This window comes from Perca fluviatilis, chromosome 2 (genome assembly GCF_010015445.1).
Source record: "Perca fluviatilis chromosome 2, GENO_Pfluv_1.0, whole genome shotgun sequence".
Taxonomy (NCBI): Eukaryota; Metazoa; Chordata; class Actinopteri; order Perciformes; family Percidae; genus Perca; species Perca fluviatilis.
In genome coordinates this window covers 28,231,829-28,252,004 of record NC_053113.1, presented here as the reverse complement: position 1 = coordinate 28,252,004, position 20,176 = coordinate 28,231,829, and the positions used below count along the sequence as shown (strand labels likewise).

Sequence of the window (20,176 nt, the reverse complement as noted above, 5' to 3'; positions counted from 1 at the left end):
TTGTATTGTTAAAAAAAAAGTATAGGCTGTGTGTGTGTGTGTGTGTGTGTGTGTGTGTGTGTGTGTGTGTGTTGTATTTTGAGGAGGTGGCTGAATGTCTACTGGGACAGCAGATGGCCGGCACTCACCCTCTAGGCTTTCTCTCCTCTCATTGGCCTGCTTGGCAGTGAGTCTGTTAAAACTGGTCTCAACCGAAAACTTGAACTGCATGCAGCACACACAATAACATGTATTGTAGCCATGGAGTTAGGTCGACTCATCAAAAGCTACTGTAGACAAATCCTAGACTTTTATCTAATATCAGTCCATGCTGTTGACTGCTGACATGATGGAGGTTCCTCCCTAACCAAGGCAGAAAACTATAATAAAGACTATAAATCTGCAATGATTATGATTCTATATATATTATTATTTTGCAAATGTCATTTACTATATATACTAAAGGCTCAATACATAACATTGGTTGTATAAGATGGTTCAGTCTGCCTCATAGTTTTTAAAAATATATTTACAAAATAAATGTCTTTCAATTGTTTTATTCTTCACATATTTTAGAAAATTTACAGTTTACATAGCAGTCTAAACATAAATTCTGTAATGGTTGATAAATAATTTACTATTGCTTTATTGATGAATTTGAAAACTTTCATGAGGAATGTTAGCTGGTGTTTATTCTTTCTATTTGTTATTAATATAGTTGGTAATGTTAGTAATCATTAAATAAATGTTCATGGGATTCTCATTTTTTAGTAAGGCATATTGCATTAGTAAATGATAGTAAAGGATTTATTAAAGTGAAATGCAGACATTACTTAATACTTACTAAGTCATTTATTAAAATGTGCCTTATTAAAAAGTGAATAAACACTTTTTCTTTTATAGTTTCTGCACAGCTGTGTCTTTGACTGCTACAGTCTGACAGCACATGTCTGGCAAACTAAAGGTGGCTTACTCTGGGGTTTGGAGCACTCCCAAAATGGATTTAGCTCAACAAACTCCACAGTACACTTATTGGATGTGACAGGAAATACATTTGCCAGTCACACTGATCTCAGCGTGCTAACCGGCGGATCGCCTGATGTGTGCTGAAAGATGGTGTAAAATTAAACTCATGAAGAGAGATGCAAGTAGCAAGTGTGTGTGTGTGTGTGTGTGTGTGTGTGTGTGTGTGTGTGTGTGTGTGGACCAGTTTGAGTCTAGGTATTGAGAGTGAGAATGTATTTTGGCTGGTTCTCACTTCAAATAGTTAAGGTTTAAAGTTTTAGGGTTGAATAAAAATAATGGTTTATTACACTTTGGGTTTTATTTTTTTAGTTTAAGTACTCTGAAGAAATTGTTAAGATCTCAGAATGTGGCAAAGCTAAAACTAAGTTCAAGGGGCGGCAAACAGTAGCGGTCAGATAATCATACAGGTTGTAAACAAGCCAATGTTTTTGCCAGATTATCTTAATTTGAAGATAGAATCAAAAGTGAGTAAACCCGTAATGCTGCTAATAATCTCTCACTGCATAGTGAAATCTTGAGTGTGCATAACTACAGACAATATGGTAGGTCAAAGCTGAACCAGGAAGTTGTCAGCTAAACAGACAGCTTGGGTATTAATGTTGAAAGTTTGCCTTCATTTTCTCTTCCGAATAAGTTTGACTAACCTTGTGTATTTTGATTTGTTGGATATCTATTTTTTGTAATGCCACGAGTCCCCAGATCTCAGCAATTACTTAGGTGAGTACAATGTTAACATAATCAATAGAAATGATTATTTTTTGGGGGGATTTCCAGAATTAGTTTCAGGTTAACGTTACTGTACAGTTTTGGGATGAAGCATGTTGTGTTAAGGTTAGGGATAGGGGCTAATGCAATTTGTCGATAAGGGTCCTCAAGTGAAGAAGTACAAGTGTGTGAGATGGTAAGGTAATTAAAATATGTACCCTTTTGATATGTCCTCTTTGCTGTTTTACAACTCAACAAAGCAACTAATAGTTCTTAGTAAAAGCTAATTATTCATGCAGGAAAATTGCCGTCACTTGTTCATCCAGCATTCTGTAGCCATGACCATGGGAATACTTATCTGTACTATTCTACACTTCATAAAAATGTAACAGAACCATTTATATTTGTTGAGCTTCATACCAAACATTGTTGCTTTTGACTTTGCTTGCAAACCTGTCCAAATAAAACACTTAATGTTAAACAGATACTAAGAGCATACATACACTACGTAAGGAGGAATCTTATATGATTATCAAAATCTCAGTACTTATTCTTACAAGCCAACTTGTGAAATTGTAAAGTGAGTTGAAGTTGCTGGTTGTTCTGTTTCTGGGGTCCTTTGGTCCGGGGATTTGTCTTCACCCTCAGAACGTCTGACTGATGGTGAATGAAATTAAGTCTGTGCGTGTGTATATATATCCATGATTTTGTGGTGTGGGAAAAGACAGCAGAGACACATGCGGGTCCTCTCAGGTACTATGTCTTCTCTGGCGTTAGCTTGTTGGTGGAAAAGAGAATAACAAGGATGAAGTGTAGATTCAGGCCAGTCCTCTCTGCTCGCGTTTCAGCTGCATTCAGATTTGCTCCTCCATCAGAGGCACAGTGCTTAGACCTAAAATCATATCCAGAGTGACATGCAGCTTCATAGGAAATGTTGTAACCCAATCCCTGGGAGGTTTTTGTGCTTAAATGAGTTTTGAGACGGATGGTGAAGCCTTGTACAGAGGTTTTATATCCTCTTTTTTCAGACAATCCACACTGGTTCAACCTGATTCTTTCTTTACTGTTGCAGTCCTTTGTGTTGCACCGCAACAGGCCACTGTCTTGATTTGTGCAACATTGTCTCAGTTCCACGCTTTGCCCTCTCTGATGCAGCGCTGCACGTGGCTTACAGATCCAATCACAGATCAGAATCACACATGGCACCAGAAAATGGACCATTATCCCGCTGTACCGACCTTCCACAGAGGGATCTTTGATGGTGTGCAGAGCCGCTGCACAGACTGGAACATCAACACCATTCAGTGCCATGAGTGTTTTCACCATCAATAAACATGTAGAACTAACAGATTTACGGTAAGAAATGGCAGTCTTTACGTCAGGTATTTTGGTCAAATCATGATGTAGATAATAATATTAGAAGCTTGAGTAAACATCTCATCATGCACATATGTGAAAGAGCACTGTATCTACAAAAACACCAACTCTACTAAAACACAAATACAAAAAAAAGCAAGTTCTTCTTATTAAGAACTTATTATAAATTAGTCTGTGGCAGTCCGTGGCACTGCTTTGGCCTCTCAATTCTCTCATCACCTTCTGTTCATGTGCATGTTGCCACTATTATTGGTTATTGAATATTATTGAATATTAATAGGCACGTAAAGCTGCCTAGAATATCACATAATCCCCAAATCGGCTTTGTACCAGGTTGTATTTAGGTACAATTATATACAGTTGTGGTTGAAGAACAGTCTAAGGTACAGGGGCTGTTAGGTGTGGCAGGATAATCTAATAGCTGATACTGTGTTCAGGCAAATATATCAGATGGAGGTGTATATATAGACAAAGACGAGCAGCAGGAGGTTGAGTATGATGCCGATGACTCCCAGCACAGCCAGGAATCTCTCCTCTGGTGTGCTCAGGTGTGGACACGTTAGGTCCATGTAAATCTTTTTCAGTCCATCTACTACCTACATAAACTAGTATTTAGCAATGGGTGAGTAATACTCTGTATATTTGTATAAATGTTCTATTCAAGTAGATTTAAGGGTGCTCAGAAGTAGATAGGCCTATGGGTTCCTCCATTAATATTCACTTGGCAATGTTGGTCTCTTTTAATAGTTTTAATGGCGTACCACATCTTTCCCTATCCAATAGTTTGGTCAAGTTAACTCAAAGGTGCCTTCGTTGTCTAACCATTTAGATAAAATGAACGAGCAGTGATATCTTAAATGTCACAAAGGAGTTTGATTGTTTAAAGACACACTTTACATGTTATGTGACAAAGAGGAAGATGCAACACAGTCAAATAGGACCACCATTAGATCAACGACACTTGTCTGAGCAGTCACAGAAATGCTTTGCCCCAGTCATATGAATACAGATGCCCATTACTAGACTGGACATAGTGTCATGTGACATGAGTGGTTGTGTGGAATTGTCTTGAAGACGCAGTTTCATTAATTGGAGGAAAGTGCAGATGATCCCACCTGCAACTTCTTCCCTGTGATTGGCAGTAGTTTTTTGCTAACAGAGTAAAGCTGTGTTAAGGGATAAGCAGTGATGCAGGTGTAGATAAATATGGCTACTATCCAGCTGAACACACTGCCAAGGATCTTCACATCTTACTGCTCAATCTGAATACTCAAACCCTCTTAGGTATATAAATACTTAAAGAGGAGGAGGGTGACAGTACGGAGAAAAGTTAGGGACAGTGCCAACGTCGCTCGTTCAAATTCTTGCAGAAAACCTTAGGTGACGGAGGTGTAGATGTAGACAAATATGACCACTAAAAGATTGAGGATGGTACCAATGATGCCCAGCACGGCTAAAATTCGCTCCTCACGGTCGTTCGTGGTGTCTTCCTCTCTAGCGTGAGCGCTGCAGACATAGCGGCTGCCGGGGACCATGGTTACCATCACAGAACCCCACCCCCACAGGGCACCACGCCTGGATATGGAGACAGTGAGGGGGCAGAGGCGAGAGACAAATGGAAATAGGAGGCAGAAGAAAAAGAAACAAGTTATTGATTTGAACAGAGTAGCTAAAAATTGTCCCTCTCTTTCCCAAACACACACACACACACACACACACACACACCTTCTTTTAGTCACAAACATTTCCCTGCATGCATTTGGGTATTGCATAGTAATAAATAAAGGGTTTAAAGTCAGTGGAGAATGAAATGAGATTTTGACATTGTTCTGCTCCACGTCTGCACCAATAGTAGAAGTGTGTCTTCCATTTTTCTCATTCTTCCAGTTCTTTTTGTCCTTTTTACCCTCTTCTTGGCATGCATCTTATTTTCTTCATTATTTTCCTTCTAGTCTTTCTTTCACTTCTCCTACTGCTCTTTTCCTCACATCTCCCCTCTTCTCACTACCTGTTTCTCTTCCTTAGTCAGTGCCAGCAGCCTGTAGTGCTATCAAGTAATTGCACTCCATCACATTCACCTCAGGCTCCTTCTTCATTCACCTCTTCTCTTCCTCAAATATTTCTCCCACCATCCTCAACTTTTACCTATCACTTCTTCTCTCCCTCCTTTTCTTAACTATTAGAACTTCGATACATTTTGATCAAAAGATATCCTATGAACATCAATAAATTTAAGCTGGTGTTAGCATTCCTTATAGACTTTAGGCCCCCATTTTTCCTGCTTTTCGTTTTCTTTCCTCTGTCACTAAGAGTGTAGCCTGACAAGCCAGACCCACATCAAGATGTTGGGTCTCTCACCATTGACAGGGCTCAATCTGAGGGGCGGGATAAACGGTTGTCTTTGCAAATTCCCTCTGCACGTAATAGGATAGCGCTACAACCAGGCAGAGCAACGAAGAAGGAAGAGAAGCTAGTTGATAGATTCAACTTTAAACTTCGAACACATCTTCCTTTTTTGAGAATGATTTCAGTGCCATTCTTTGTTCTTTTGTCAAAGAAAAGTTTAACACGCGGGACAAAACGCCACGAAGCTCCATAAGCCGGGAGTCGCCCGCGAGGCGGCCCGCTGGGGACGCACCACAATAACGGGATGGCGGAGGTTGGGTTTAGGAAAAACCTTACGGGGAAAGGGCGCCTTAAACGCCGGGAGACGCGCCACAGTAACACGCGGGACAAAACGCCACACGCAGGGATGCCATCCCCGGGAAACAAAGCACCACACGCGGGACGCGATCCGCGCTCGCCCGGGTGAAAGTCCTATGTTGTTTGGATTTTCGGCTTTTTATATTACTCCCTACCATTTTCGTGCTTTGGCCACAAAATATGCTTCCCATTGAAATACATTACTTCATTACTTCACATTTTTGTGTTGTCCACCACGTAAAAACCGACAAAAACGTCTCCGTGAACACGTATCAATAGAATAACGTTGACATTTACACAAACTGCCGTGAGACCGGGCTGAGATATATATATATATATATATATATATATATATATATATATATATATATATATATATATATATATATATATATATATATTTTTATATATATATGTGTGTGTATGTATGTCTGTGCTTTTTTTGAATTATGAAGAAAGAAAGGCACTTTTTTATGGACAATATCAACCACTCAAACACAAAAAAGCTGAATTCTTAAAAGTGTATCTTTGCCTGCATCCTCTGCTCTCCACTTGTTGGAGTTCAAGTTGTTGGTGCGCTGGGAACTATTTCAACATCCAACAGCTGTTCTGGCAGCCCAGGGTGTGTGTGTGTGCGTGTGCGTGTGCGTGTGCGTGTGTGTGTGTGTGTGTGTGTGTGTGTGTGTGTAAGGACAGGGACATAGCACTATCTTTTGATGCAGCTTAGCCATTCAACGGTGTAACGTGATTATTTCCAACCCAATTAGAGGGAATGCATGACACACCTCAAACTCAGGGCCATAAAGCCCCCAGATAGAAGAGATTAAAAGAAAAAAACAAAGTAAAGGAAAGTACAATAGAGAAAATAGAAAACACCAGAAATGTTGACTACAACAGGCGGTGTTGTTGCAATGAAAGGTATGATAAATACAGTATTAAAGATAAACCAACCACTGTACACTGCAAAATCTGTGGTTATACCATCACTTCCTGGAGCTGTGGGAGAAAACGGCTGGCCACATGTTAGAGTGTATCCAGTATTCACCATTTAAAGGTCCACTTAACGTCAGTCTAAACAAGCTATATTGTGTTCTGTACTGTTGACCAAAAGCACAAGGCAGTCTAGAAAATAAGCTGTCAAATACTTTATGTGTATTGCAGCATGATCTTACATTGTACAGTTTTGTATTTGTCAGATGTGGACAATGGGCTTTTTAAGCATGTCTTTACAAGACCCATCTCTTCACCACTGCCTATCCCTAGCCCCACGCCCCTCCCCTTTTCATCTGTTTTATTATTACTACACGTTTTGATATATGATACTTTGTTGTATTCTGCTTACATTTGCAAATATTGTATTAGGGTTTAGTACTTTTTTGTAGCATTGGAATACCATAACTTTGCATGCAACAATGTGTACAAATAATGGTTTGAAAATCTCTACTCCTAATTGTGTTGTAACCTCATCTGATCTTCTGAGGGCATTTATATTTGTTACAGCATATGTGTATTTGTACATTGTAAATGTGTATACATACATATGCTTGAAAAAAGAAAACATTGACACTTGCACAATATTATGCCATTCAACTGCACTTTTCTACCATCCAGTCACAAGCTCACACATTAGACTGTGCAACTCCCCACATTCAGTTATTCCAACACTCTCTTTCTTTTATACTCTCTCTTTTCCTCCCTCCTTTCCTCCCTTCAAGAACACACATCTTAATGAACCGCAGCAGCTCAAGCATTTAGTCATTGGTATTATTTTTGAACACATCAATTCCATTTCAGCTATTCAAACCTCTACTATTCCACCACATTACTGTCACAAAAGAGCAGGAGGAATTGGATTTGATTGTCTTGGGGTCTGTAGGTGAATTGATAGCTAAATGAGCAAAATGCATGCCCTTGTTAACCTGTAACCCCCCATCCCCTATAGCAGAGATAGTACAGGGGCAGAGGGGTTGTTTAGTTGAATATGTTAGTCTAGTCCGCCTGACTCATTGATCCTTTATCTGACTGAGGTCTGTGCAAGTCAGAATCTATGGCCCCGACCATGGCTCTGAAATGTTAGTAATGTGCTGTGTTTTGATAAATCCATGGCGCTGTCCATGGTGCTGAAATAGCAGACAGAGTTGTAATTGCGACTTTTTCTGAGTGCTGACCTTCTGTCAGTTTTGTCTTCGCTAGTCGCAGGTGAACAAAACAAATTGGGTCCGTCCCCCTTGTTACAAATCACAAATTGCCTATTGCTTGCGATAACTTATAGAATAATTTTTTTACCCTTTATTAGTGAAAAAAACATTTAAACATAATTTATTATTTGTCAATTTGAAGGATTTCCCATAAATCCCGGTTAGTTGCATTGTTGTAATTAAATCTCATGTTTGCCCATTTCAATCTAAGGGGTTAGTTAAAAGTTTCTCCCTGTACAGAAAGCTTTAATTCAGAATTCAGATTTGACTATAAATAACTAATTAAAACAATAAAGCTGTGTTCCTAACTCTGAATTCCCTAATGTATTCATAAAATGTTCATGCAAACAAGGCACTATTTCAGTAAAATGTGTAATTAAAGCTGCACATGGCAAATATTATTCTAAATTAGTTTTGAACCAGACCACAAGGACACAGTGTCATACAGTAGAAGTACAGAGAGGAATTCACCAACGGCTTTCCTTCTGAATGAGCAATGCAAGGTGGTCTGCCACATGAAATTCTTGCATAATATTCATCATAATTGGTGCAGATAGCTGCTCTGCTCTCGCTGTCAAATTAATTTATATAGGGTGTGATATGAATTCTCTACGGATGGTCCAACTGCAGTGCAGTATGCATTACTCTGGGAGTCTGAGGGGTTACATTCTCTACCGGTGTAATCTCATGGAAACCTCTAGAATGGAAATAAGAGCCTGTGACATTACACACAGAAAAAAAGATTGATTTACTGAAAGAAGTCACTAATTAGGAAAATACAACTTTTGTTTCAGAAAGTTTTATTTTTGTAAATGTTAGCAGTTTTGTTTGTTCCTAAAATAGCCGACAAGCACTAATCTGTGCAGACATAACCAGGAGGTTTAATGTTCTTGAAGGACTATTTGCCCTTCATTACACATGTAGTGCTTCCTCTGAGGCTGTGTAATGTTCTCAACAAGCTTCACAAACAACATGTTTAATTTTTAAGATTTTATTAGGAAGATTTCAATGGATGGAGCTTTTTAGAGGTTAATGTGTGGTTGTAAGCACTGCTTAAGAAGCCTATTAGGGGAAGAAAGTCTGTTGAGGATGGCGTTTGATTTTATGTGACGTAGGCTCATCACCAGGAAATTGGAATTGCATTATTTCAGGAGGAAAATTATTTATTTTGGACAAAATTGCAATCTTCTACAAATAATGTGGGGATTGGTTAAATCACAGGATTGCAGATTTGTGGGACTGTTTGGAATTTGAGGGACTGATAAATTGTGTTTTCCTGTAGCCGTGATAAGACATTTGACGTAACTAAATTACAGCTCCAGTTGTGTTTACACATGCCTCCATATTTTTGAGTATGGTCTAAATAGCCAGCTGTGTGTTAGATAGATAAATAGAAAGACAGATGAGCTCAAATTTATCAAATTGACCGATTGAGGACGAGCAGAGAGACAGACAGTTAAACACTGTACAGGAGAGAGCGAAAGAGATAGACAAACAGACCAACCGAGTAATAGGCAGCCAGACAAATATGCTCACTTACATAATTTGACATAATTAGAGGCAGACCTGCCAACATGCTGCACTCTTTTGCCCCATCTCATGTTAGCATCCAAACCAGCAGCTTTGTCCCATTACACATATTAGTAAGAGTTACCGTCTAGAGAGAAGAGAACTATAGAGGTAAATAAGAGATTAAAGAATGAAAGGACACTGAAAAAGGAATGAGATTGTTGGAGATAGAGGATGGAAGAAAAGATGGATGAGGAAGTGTGTGTGTGCGTGCATGCGTGTGTGTAATTCGTGAAGTCTCAAATAGCAGCAATCTTTCCCTTTGAGATGCTAAAACGGTCTTGTTCTGATCTTTGTCTGCAACATTAGCAAAAGGTAGACTAGACTGTATCCACATCTTGTAATGTGCAGCACACGCATACACGCATACACACACACACACACACACACACACACACACACACACACACACACACACACACACACACACACACACACACACTTCATCTCAGCTGTACTCTAATTTGTACTTTTAATATCTGCATACCTGCTTCATTAATTTTGTAATCAAGGATTATTACATATTTACATTCATCATGCACATGTTCTCATCTCACGTTTTTCACCACATCCTCAAGCTTTTGCACGCACTTTTTTTCTTTTTTCTCACAAGTGAAAATAGTTTACCCACTACTGCAGGGTGAGTAGAGTAGATACAGTACTGAATGTCCTCACAGTTTTTAACTACTGACTGGCACTGACTCCAATGCTGTTAACGAGCAACTAAGTTCCATAAAGAGTTTGGTCTACTTAATCGTTTTAGGTGGCTAAATATTCACATTGGATACTAATGATTTTAGTGTCCAGGACTGTTATCTTTAATTATTGTGGAATGATTTAACATGGAATTAAAATCAGACCACTCAAACATGGTAGATTTTTTAAATACACTGTTACATATCTATGTGAAAAGATTCAATCACATAGGATTAACTCACTGCTTTATCTACCCAGAAATCATAGTCATAATCATAGCAGGGTTGGTAGTAGTTTTCATAACAGCAGATTTCATTTTGTTTCCCACAGCTACCAGCACGTCACCTGTGCCACATGGCAGGCAGCTGTTGGTTTGAATGGATGAATGTTTTATTGCTCAACCTCTTCCCAACATGTCCTCTTAGTAATATGATAATTTGTAATCTTTCATTTGCAGTATCTGAATATCTCCACTCATTTATTCATTGTCACTTGTGTGTTTATGTATGTAAGTATAGTTATAGGGTATAAAACATGTATCATTGCAGAAAGAGCTGGTCTGTGGTTTATCACCAGCACAAATGCCACCTATAAATATTTGCTTTTGTCAGGTTGTCTTTTCAACACATACACTATCTCACTTTTTACATGACCACCAGCGAGATTAATTATTTTAGATTTTTTTTATTTAGAAATAAATTGCTTTAAACAAAAGTATGCATATAACTCACACAGCATTGCACAGATGGATATCCTTCACGCTTCACCCAAACTCAGCTGTTTTTCTGCTATTTCCAAATATACCATTCATTGCAAATTAATCTGTCTTTGAGTGTCCTGGGGGCCTAGGGGTTTAAGATGCTGCCCATAAAAACGCAATATACCAAGTTTGAGTCCAGCTGTGTTGCATGTCATTTCCTTTCAGCTCAATAATAAAAGCAAAATGCCTCCAAAATACTTACAAATAAAGGTAATCTATCACACATATCTGTCTGTCTCAGCTGTCATTGGGACTCTTGACACATTAACGTAACCAAAAATGATGTCTGTCTGAAGCTGGGTTGTCTATTGAAATCATTGTAGCTAAAACCTGGGTTCTCTGATTTGAATAATTTGAGAGCCTAATGTCAAGAGTACTGGGTGTAGCATGGATGTTTGTGGGATTTTTACTTCATCTCATTGCATGCTCTCAGGGCTGGACTGGGACAAAAAATTGGCCCTGGCATTTTTGGCCCAGGCGGCCCACACCCACCGTGATTGGTCAGACACATTCCCTGCAGACAGTCCTCTTAAAATATGCGTGCATTCTATGTTGCCTAGTGTTCTGCGTTCATGTGATCGTTTTGGATCCTTCAAAGGGGTCTCAAGACTTATCTGTTGATCTTACACTTAAATAATGAATTCATTCTTAGAGTTATGATTTGTATATTTATGGTATTTTTGTTATTTTTTATTATTGATATTTTATATTGTATTGTCATTATTGTTTTTATTACTATTTTTCTGGACAAAAGTGTCTGCTAAATACAATAACCATAACCCTTCCCAAAAGCTACAATAAAACTGAGATTAGTATATGCCCTGGAAAAGAGCTAATTTAGCAATTCAAGGAACACTGATGCTTGTATCAACACTGATTTTGTAGATCACACAGACTTTTCAGCTACCCAACAGGCTCCACTAGCATTTTCAATGTAAGCTTAGCAGTTAGGTTACCAGATAGCCACTAACTTTAACGTTACAGCCAAAGTGCTTGTTATTGTTATGACGTGAGGTGCACATAACGGGCGCACACACACACACACACACACACACACACACACACACACCCTCCCTTCCTGAGAGTCGCTTCGCCTGCACGGAGACCAGCGGTGTCGCTCAATGCCGCTAGCCGGCTAGGGGACATCCTCATCAGCTAGGTGGAAAGCTAACGCTAGCTGTCCACCTGTCCCAGCCATCCTGCTTGCAAGTGTCTGCTCATTAAACAACAAGCTGGACTACATCCTCCTTCAACGAAACTCCCAACGTGAGTTCAGTGACTGCTGTGTTTTTGTTGTTGTGGAAACATGCCTGAACAACAGTGTACCGGAACCGGGACTATCCAGCTACCAGGCTGCTCTCGCCGGCCCGTGGAGGTGGGCTGTGTTAAACGGACTGGTGTAGAAATAAAATCCAACTAGCTACTGCCAACTGCTGGTGGAGCTTGTGACTGTTAAATGCCGACCATTCGACATTCCACGCTAATTCACGGCTGTGTTTATACTCTGTGTTTAGCTACACCAATGCTAGTATGCGTTAGCTGAACTTTACGGATCCTGCTTGCAAGTGTCCGCTCATTTAGACCACAAACTGGACTACATCCAACTTCAACGACACTCCCAACGTGAGTTCAGAGACTGCCGTGTTTTGTTGTTGTGGAAACATGCCTGAATAGTGTACCGGACTGTCCAGCTACCAGGCCTGCTAGCCCTCCGAGCTAGAGATGCTCTGTCGCCAGGTAAAAGAGGTGGGCTGTGTTAACCGAAGTGGCGCAGAAATGTGGTGATTTGTATCCATTTAACTGCTAACTGCTGGTGGAGTTTGTGACTGTTAAATGCCGACCATTCTACATTACACACTAATTCACGGCTGTGTTTATGCTTGGTGTTTACAGCCCACCAAGCGCTAATGCTAGTATGCGTTAGCTGAACTTTACGGAGCCTATAAAGTGTGTGTACTAAATGTAGCCTGTTTCGTATGTCGTTTTTATATAATGTCGTTTTTATATATGTTAAATGTGTAACACCACTTGAGTCACGATGAAACGTTGTTTCGTGTATATGGTTGAAATGACAATAAAACACGCTTGAGTTGAGTTGAATGCCTCTGTCGGTCTGTCAAGCGGTAGGCGTGGCTTGGGAGTGAACTCAAAGCAACGAAGCAGGTGCATTCTGGGATTTGGTGTTTTTCATCCATATAAGACCAAAACACATTTTCTGGCTTTTCTCGGCCTAGAAGGCACCAATTTCAATTTTTTTTTCACATTTCTACTACATAAGTGACCCAATTTAAAGATATATTCAGCTTTCCAGCGGTGAAATATTCCTTTAAGTTTTTTAACTCTAATCACGCTCCAAGATATTTGATAATTGGTAAGCAAGGCAAAATACTAATAATGTATGTGATGCACTGTGCCTTGACTATCCAGTAGTGGTCAGGTAACGAAGGATTTGCAGGTACTGATTGGTAGTGTTATTGACTCCACAGAAAGTCTCAATCACTGATCTTACAGCTTTTGTGGTTGCTACAATACAGATCAATGACACACACATACATATGCACAATATGAGAGCTTATGTGGGCCAAAACTGAGCTGTAAAGATCAGCTGTTTGTTGCCAAAAGACATATCGTTGCATGGTGAGCGATAAGGCAGCAGTTTACGGATTTTAATGTTATTTTATGAAGCCTACATGAAAAAACATACATGCTTTAGATACATTCAAAAACTTTCTCTTGTTTCTGTCTCTAGCTATCTCTCTTTGACGCACGCATGCACGCACACACTGAGCTGACTCACTGAGTGATGGTGTGGGAACCAGATCCCTATGACACTAAAGTGTTCCCCGGCCTCATTACGAGCTCGGCTGGCCAGTGCTGCTAGAATACGATGCCAGCGGCCATGAAGCGACTGTCACTTCTCCTCAGACACAGCCCCGCTTCTTCCAAGTTTGTACATGTGTGTTTTTATAGTGTGTATGTATGTATGAGGAAAAACTAGAGAGGGAAAGAGAGGATGAGTGTGTTTACTGTAAGACAGTGTGACACCATATATGTGCTGTATTTGTGACAGTAAGAAAAGAGTGATAGTGCGTCAGTGTGAAGGAGAAATTGTGAGGGAAAGTATGTTTGGTTCTGTTTGCTTAGCTGTAGCTAGCTGATTCTAGAAGCACAGCTAAGAAAATCTAAGTAATATAGATGACATTTTTAAAACTAAATACTTTTTTAGATAAGTGTTCAACTAGATCGATCCATGAAGCTTTGAGAGGTTATCAGCTGTAAAACTCTTGCAAAACAACAAGAAAGTCACAGCATTTCCCAATATGTGATGCATTCGCTGTTATGATATCAAGCACATTTCTCACATGACCATAGGCACCAAGCACATTCTGCCTGACAATGAATTCACAACAAATAAAACCCATCCTCCCTATCATCCAGAGGCAATAATGATTATATTAAGAGGACACGGTGCCCATATATCATCTCTGATTTCAGCATCAGACTTCACATCTCATCTCTTTTGTAGTTTTTGGTGTTGGGGAGAAAGTTAATGTTCACACATAGGATGATTTAATGACCATCAATTCATGTTGGTACATGACTACAAAGAGTTCCTTAATTAGAATGTATCAACATTTGTGCCTGTACTGTATATGAGGACTGTCGTACTGCAGAGATATATTATTCATTACTGAATGCATGGCTACAGTATAACATACCATTCCACCATACCATAAGAAATGGGAGTGAAACATCCTCTGACATTAATACTGTAGGCATCCACTATGCCACGATGAGAGATTCTCATGTGTTAATTCGACCTAATTCGTCCAGAAAATGTATCTTAAGTTGCACCAAATAATTGAGTTGACCTCTTGTTGAGCGTCTATGGTTGCACTAGCGGTAGTAGGCAAAGTCGACATTTAATTAAATACTCGTCCATGCCTGTAGGTGGTGGTAGCTAGCAGGATTAGTGATGATAAGATAGAGTTAGAGATTCAGGTAGATGCAAGTGACGATGCTAACAACAAAGATGGATAAATATTTAAAGAGGAAAAATACAGACCCTTGACGTGATACTGATCAAAGTCCTTCCAGACCTAACACTGATGAAGAGCCCATTAAAAGTGGGGATCAAAAGAAAGAAAAAACTGTGAGCTCAAGGCAATACAGTGACACTTATCTGTCTTAGAGTTTATTTCACTGGGGATCCTGCTACACCAACTCCATTGTGCTTAGTATGTGGGGAAAAACTATCCAACAGTGCCATGGTGCCATTTACGCTATTAACGAAACACCTATCACTCCAAAATAAGAACACAGAGTTGTTTGTTTGCGTAATCATACAGAGAAACTGGCGACTTTGATGAGGAAGACCACAAAGCTGTTGAAGCATGCTACCTAGTAGCTGAACATGTGGCCAAGTAAAAAAAAAAACACACTGTGGCAGAGACATTAATACTGCCGACCTGCAAAACCACAAGATGCTAGAGTGAGTATCACTATACGTCCTTATAATATTACATACTATGATAAGCTAATGTTTCATTTTGTAGCATATGGGATGCTTGTCGAAAGTGCGCTGTGGCACAAAAAAGTTCGAACAACACTGGTTTATAGGGTTGGTTCAGTTTCCATTCAGGTGCCAGGCTGAATGTCACGTGACCCTCTGTGCATCATATCATGTCAGATCACATGACCTGCATCTATAATGTGAACTATCTTAATACTCCTGAACCCTGAGTCCTATAAACTAAACTTTAAACTTGGCCAACCTACTGAGGGAATAAGATGCCCATTGTTGGATAGACAAACAATGTACATGCACTCACACATAAGCACAGACACTGACACACATGGCAGCCATGATGGGGTGCCATACATGTAATGTGTACTCACCACACATTGCACCAGGGGGGCAGCCAAAAACTCCCTTCTTTCTTGTCTTTATCCGAGCATGTTGTCAGTTTTTTCTTCTCCTCCGCCCTGTTGGTTTCTTTCACCTCTCTCTTCTCCTCCTCCTCCCCCTCCCTGTCCCCCCTCTCACCACTGCTGTTCAGGTCCAGCTCTGTCGCTGGTGGGGAGAATCCAGGCAACACACACACACACACACACACACACACACACACACACACACACACACACACACACACACACACACACACACAGCTCCGGGGGACGCTTTGAAAATACACTTAGACACAGCTGGGCTCACATACACCTCTACACCCACACAAGCATACACACAAACACAGCTGAGCTTTGTGACAGTCCTTATAGCCCTCCACACACACACATATAAAAACTCAGCTGGTATATCTGCAGCTGAATGGAGTCTGTGGCGTTGTGTCCTCCTGCGTTACTGTTGTGATGTTTTGAGGAATCTGTAATTCAGGTCAGACCGAAGGAAGTCTCTATCTTAATTTCTTGGTTAAATTAAGTTGGAGAATTGTCCTTATGTAGTTATGGAGACGAAACATGAAGTATACACTCTGCTTCCAATTAAGGATGCTGTGTGTTGATGCACATTAAAGCATTTCCACACTTACATTTCCTCAAGCCATGACAGAAATCCTCCACTGGCCAAATCTCTGTAATGAGGTCATTTTCAGAGACAGTTGGAACAGTTCCAATCAGTCCAGGACAAAATAAAAATAGGAAACATTTGTGAATGCTTCAGCAGCGTTTGGCTTCTCTCATCTGGCAGTGATGTAGCCCCAGAGTGACTGTCAAAGCATGTACAGCATGTCAATCCAAAACGGATCTGCATTCATCAGCCATAGCTGGTTCTCATAGAAAAGAAGAAATTGTTCTGGTCCTGATGTAGTCTTAGTGATCTCTCCAATGTTAATTTCCTTCTTCCTTGTTGTTCCAACACAAGATGAAGGTCCAGTTCCTCTCTCTGTAGTTATTCCACTCTCCCAGAGAACTTGCACAGCTGGCCCAAGATTTGTATGTCTTGTCTTAGTTTGTAGCAACATTTGAACTTAACCCAACTTGGCTGTCATCTGACACACTTAACAGCTTGTCTATTCCAGTGTAAAAATCCCTTAGAATTAAAAAAGCAAGTGTTTTTTCCTTCTGTTTCCCCCTCCGTGGTGCAAGGAGTGAGTTCTTTCCAGAGTGGGGTGTCCGCATCAATATTTAACAGGAAACTCTTGCTGTGTTGCTATCAGAGTTAAAGTTTCCATGCCGCGTCGTCGCTATGTTCTTCTTTTATTGGTGTGTTCTACTCTTTTTTTTTTTTTTTTTTTTTTTGCTCTTCTCTCTATCAATTTGTCAACCTTCTTGAAGCTTGTCCTGCCATATGCAAACCTCAGTAATGTCCCCTCCTTGTAGTAAGACACAGTCACTCAGGACTTTATCCCCTGTAGCTGCTCACATTTTCATTAAGCCTGTCCTTCTGTTCTTCACTGTTTTCTGTCCACTCTCCACCCTGCAGCAAACCTTCAATTAACCTTCCCTCAAATCCTCTTCAGTCGTATGAAACCTTCACTTTGTAAACTTGCCTTCGTCTCCCTCTAGCAAGCTGATTCACTTGGCCTATATCTTAGATCCTCCTGACAGTGTGGCTGCTTCGGTCTCCTCCTGTCCTTCTTCTGTGTAATGACTGCTCAATTCTGGTCAAGTCCTCTGTATTTCCCCCCTATATATCTCTCATTGTTCCTCTATCTCCCTCTACCTCTCCTCTTGCATGCCGAATACACACTATTCTAGCTGCTGTGCTCTGACTCATACTGCTCTCTCCTCCCTTTTCCTCCCAGAAGCTTGCTAGTTGTTTTTTTTTACTCCTGTCTCTAACAGCACATTAGGATCCATTCAGCAGTTCTCTTTTGTCCCAGACAACGAAATGAGACATCTGCATCTTGTTGAGACAGATGGAAGGACAGCATGATTACAGGTGGTTTCTTCTCTCCTCTTCTGAAACAGAGGTGTCTTTTCACTTGCTGTGGTCAGTGATGCAAGTTTGCTCCCATTTCCCCCCTTCTGCTGCTTCTTCAAGTACAGGTTTGTCACAGTCTAGAAAAAACAAAATGCATAAAAACTAAAGAAGTGGAAAATGTTGCCTGAAAACAAACACAACAGAGAGACTATCTGAGAGGGATAGGAAGGAGAAGGATTGGAGAAGAATGATATGTGGAGAATAAAAAGAAGAAATAGATGCCCTCAGGATCTGTTGAAGTGACAGCAGAGGAGATATGGTGAGAGAGGGAGGAGGCAGGGTTGGAGGAGGAGGATGAAGAAGAGGGGGAGAAAAAAGCTTATGTGTGTGTGGGTGGAATGAAGAGATTATTGTAAAATGGAAATGGACTGAAGCGAGAGGAGAAGCTGGAAGGAAGGAAGGAAGGAAGGAAGGAAGGAATGCATGGGTGAGTGGATGGAAGTGCATGGATGGAATGAGGGATAGATGGATACAGGGGGAGAAAGATGGACATGTGCCTGGATTTATGGATGAATGGATGAATGCTTTGACAGGTTGACTGCTCTTCTATGACATCCAGGAAAGCTGTCATGGAAAGAAAAGTAGAAAAGGGCCTCTCCCAGTCTCTAATCAGTTAATACTATTAGTATTCAAAATATATCATTTAAATGTTTCATAAATAGTTTGAAGCTATTTGATATTTTACCTGTGTGGGAATCCTGTCATGCTCTCTCAGACAATGCTCCGCTCCTCTCTCTTAATTTCTACCTCTCTCATCGATTCTCTCCGTCCCCCTGTCTGCTCCTGCAGTCTCAGTCTGTGCTATCACTAAAATGCAGCATCCCTCTTCCCTCCCTCCTTGTCTCCTCTTCCACACCCTGTCTCTCCCACTTGGCTCCCCCCTCACCCCCCTCCGCTCCAGTTCTCTCTATATTTGTCCTTCTCTGCCTCTGCCCCGTTTTCCTACTCTCTCCTTCCATCTTCTCTCCTTCTTCTTCCTCTACAACCTCATCCCACCCTCTGTTCGCTCTACCCTTCCCCTCCCTTGCCCCGCTATATTTCATCACAACCTCTCCATTTTACTCTCTCTTTCGCTGTCCTCTCACTTGCTTTTTTCACCCCTCCCTTGCTAAGAGAAGCTTCGAGAACAGAGTAGCCATGCTCTGGGAATGGAAAGCTCTCAGGACAAGAGAACACCATTCATAACCATGCCACATGAATAATACACACACAATACATTCATATTTTCTCATACAGTATGCATGCACATGTGGAAAATACACACACACTCTCCGCCTCTCTCTCTCTCTCTCTCCCCATCTGGCTGACAAAAACAACAACACATCCTGCTGAAAAATAAACATACAGTGAGGTTTTTATTATTCATGAATACCTGAGCAACATTATTAACACAGAACACACACACACACACACACACACACACACACACACACACACACACACACACACACGGCACTGAAACGCAACACACTGAAAGCATTGATAATAAAGGCAGTTTTTTGCAGTGTGAGATAACAGCTGCAAATCAATGTGAAAACTGGAACAGAGAATATATAGTACACACACACACACACACACACACACACACACACACACACACACACACACACACACACACACACACACAATGCCCATGCTGGGTAAAAACATTCTCATTTGAAATAGAAATTCTGTTTGACAAACAGCGACCGAGTCACTGAATAAATGTGTGACCAGGGAAAGAAAGAGTGTGTGTGTGTGTATGTGTGTGTGTGTGTGTGTGTGTGTCTATTCATGTGTATGTTGCCCCATATTTGTGCAACTACATGTGGGAACTACGACATGTATGTATCTCGTGTGTGTGTGTGTGTGTGTGTGTGTGTGTGTATAGCTGGTTAGAGCCGTCCTTTTGGCCTCTAGCATCACCCAGTGCCACCATCTGTCCAGCCAGCAAGATGGTGAGTGTGTGTGTGTGTGTGTGTGTGTGTGTGTGTGTATGTATGTGTGTGTGTGTGTGTGTGTGTGTGTGTGTGTGTGTGTGTGTGTGTGTGTGTGTGTGTGTGTGTGTGTGTGTGTGTGTGTGTGTGTGTGTGTGTGATGGTTAGGGTAAGGGGCTAGGGAATGCATTATGTCAATGACGGTCCCCGCAAAGACAGTGAAACAAGTGTGTGTGTAGGAGGTGTAATAAACAGCTCTTTCCAGTTGTCTTTGACATACTGCTTCCGGATACATATAAATTTA

The 20,176-nt window shown here is 40.7% G+C and overlaps 2 long non-coding RNA genes across 5 annotated transcripts in view; one reads left to right on the top strand and one right to left on the bottom strand.

Moving 5' to 3' along the window:
• Positions 1–71: 71 nt before the first annotated feature.
• LOC120549222 lies at positions 72–18,803 on the bottom strand. The gene is made up of 3 exons (XR_005637355.1): positions 18,642–18,803; positions 15,913–18,033; positions 72–4,662 (listed from the first exon to the last, which is right to left on the bottom strand). It is a non-coding gene; the product is annotated as an uncharacterized LOC120549222 (long non-coding RNA).
• LOC120549228 overlaps positions 1,597–20,176 on the top strand; it is an 84,387-nt gene continuing 65,807 nt past the window's right edge. For 3 of the 4 annotated variants that reach the window (XR_005637360.1, XR_005637359.1, XR_005637357.1), the window contains exons 1-2: positions 1,597–1,722; positions 2,866–3,066. This is a non-coding gene — a long non-coding RNA (uncharacterized LOC120549228). Of the gene's footprint in view, positions 1,723–2,865; positions 3,067–10,583; positions 11,241–20,176 lie in introns of those variants that run through there. The other variant, XR_005637358.1, reaches the window with a different exon arrangement.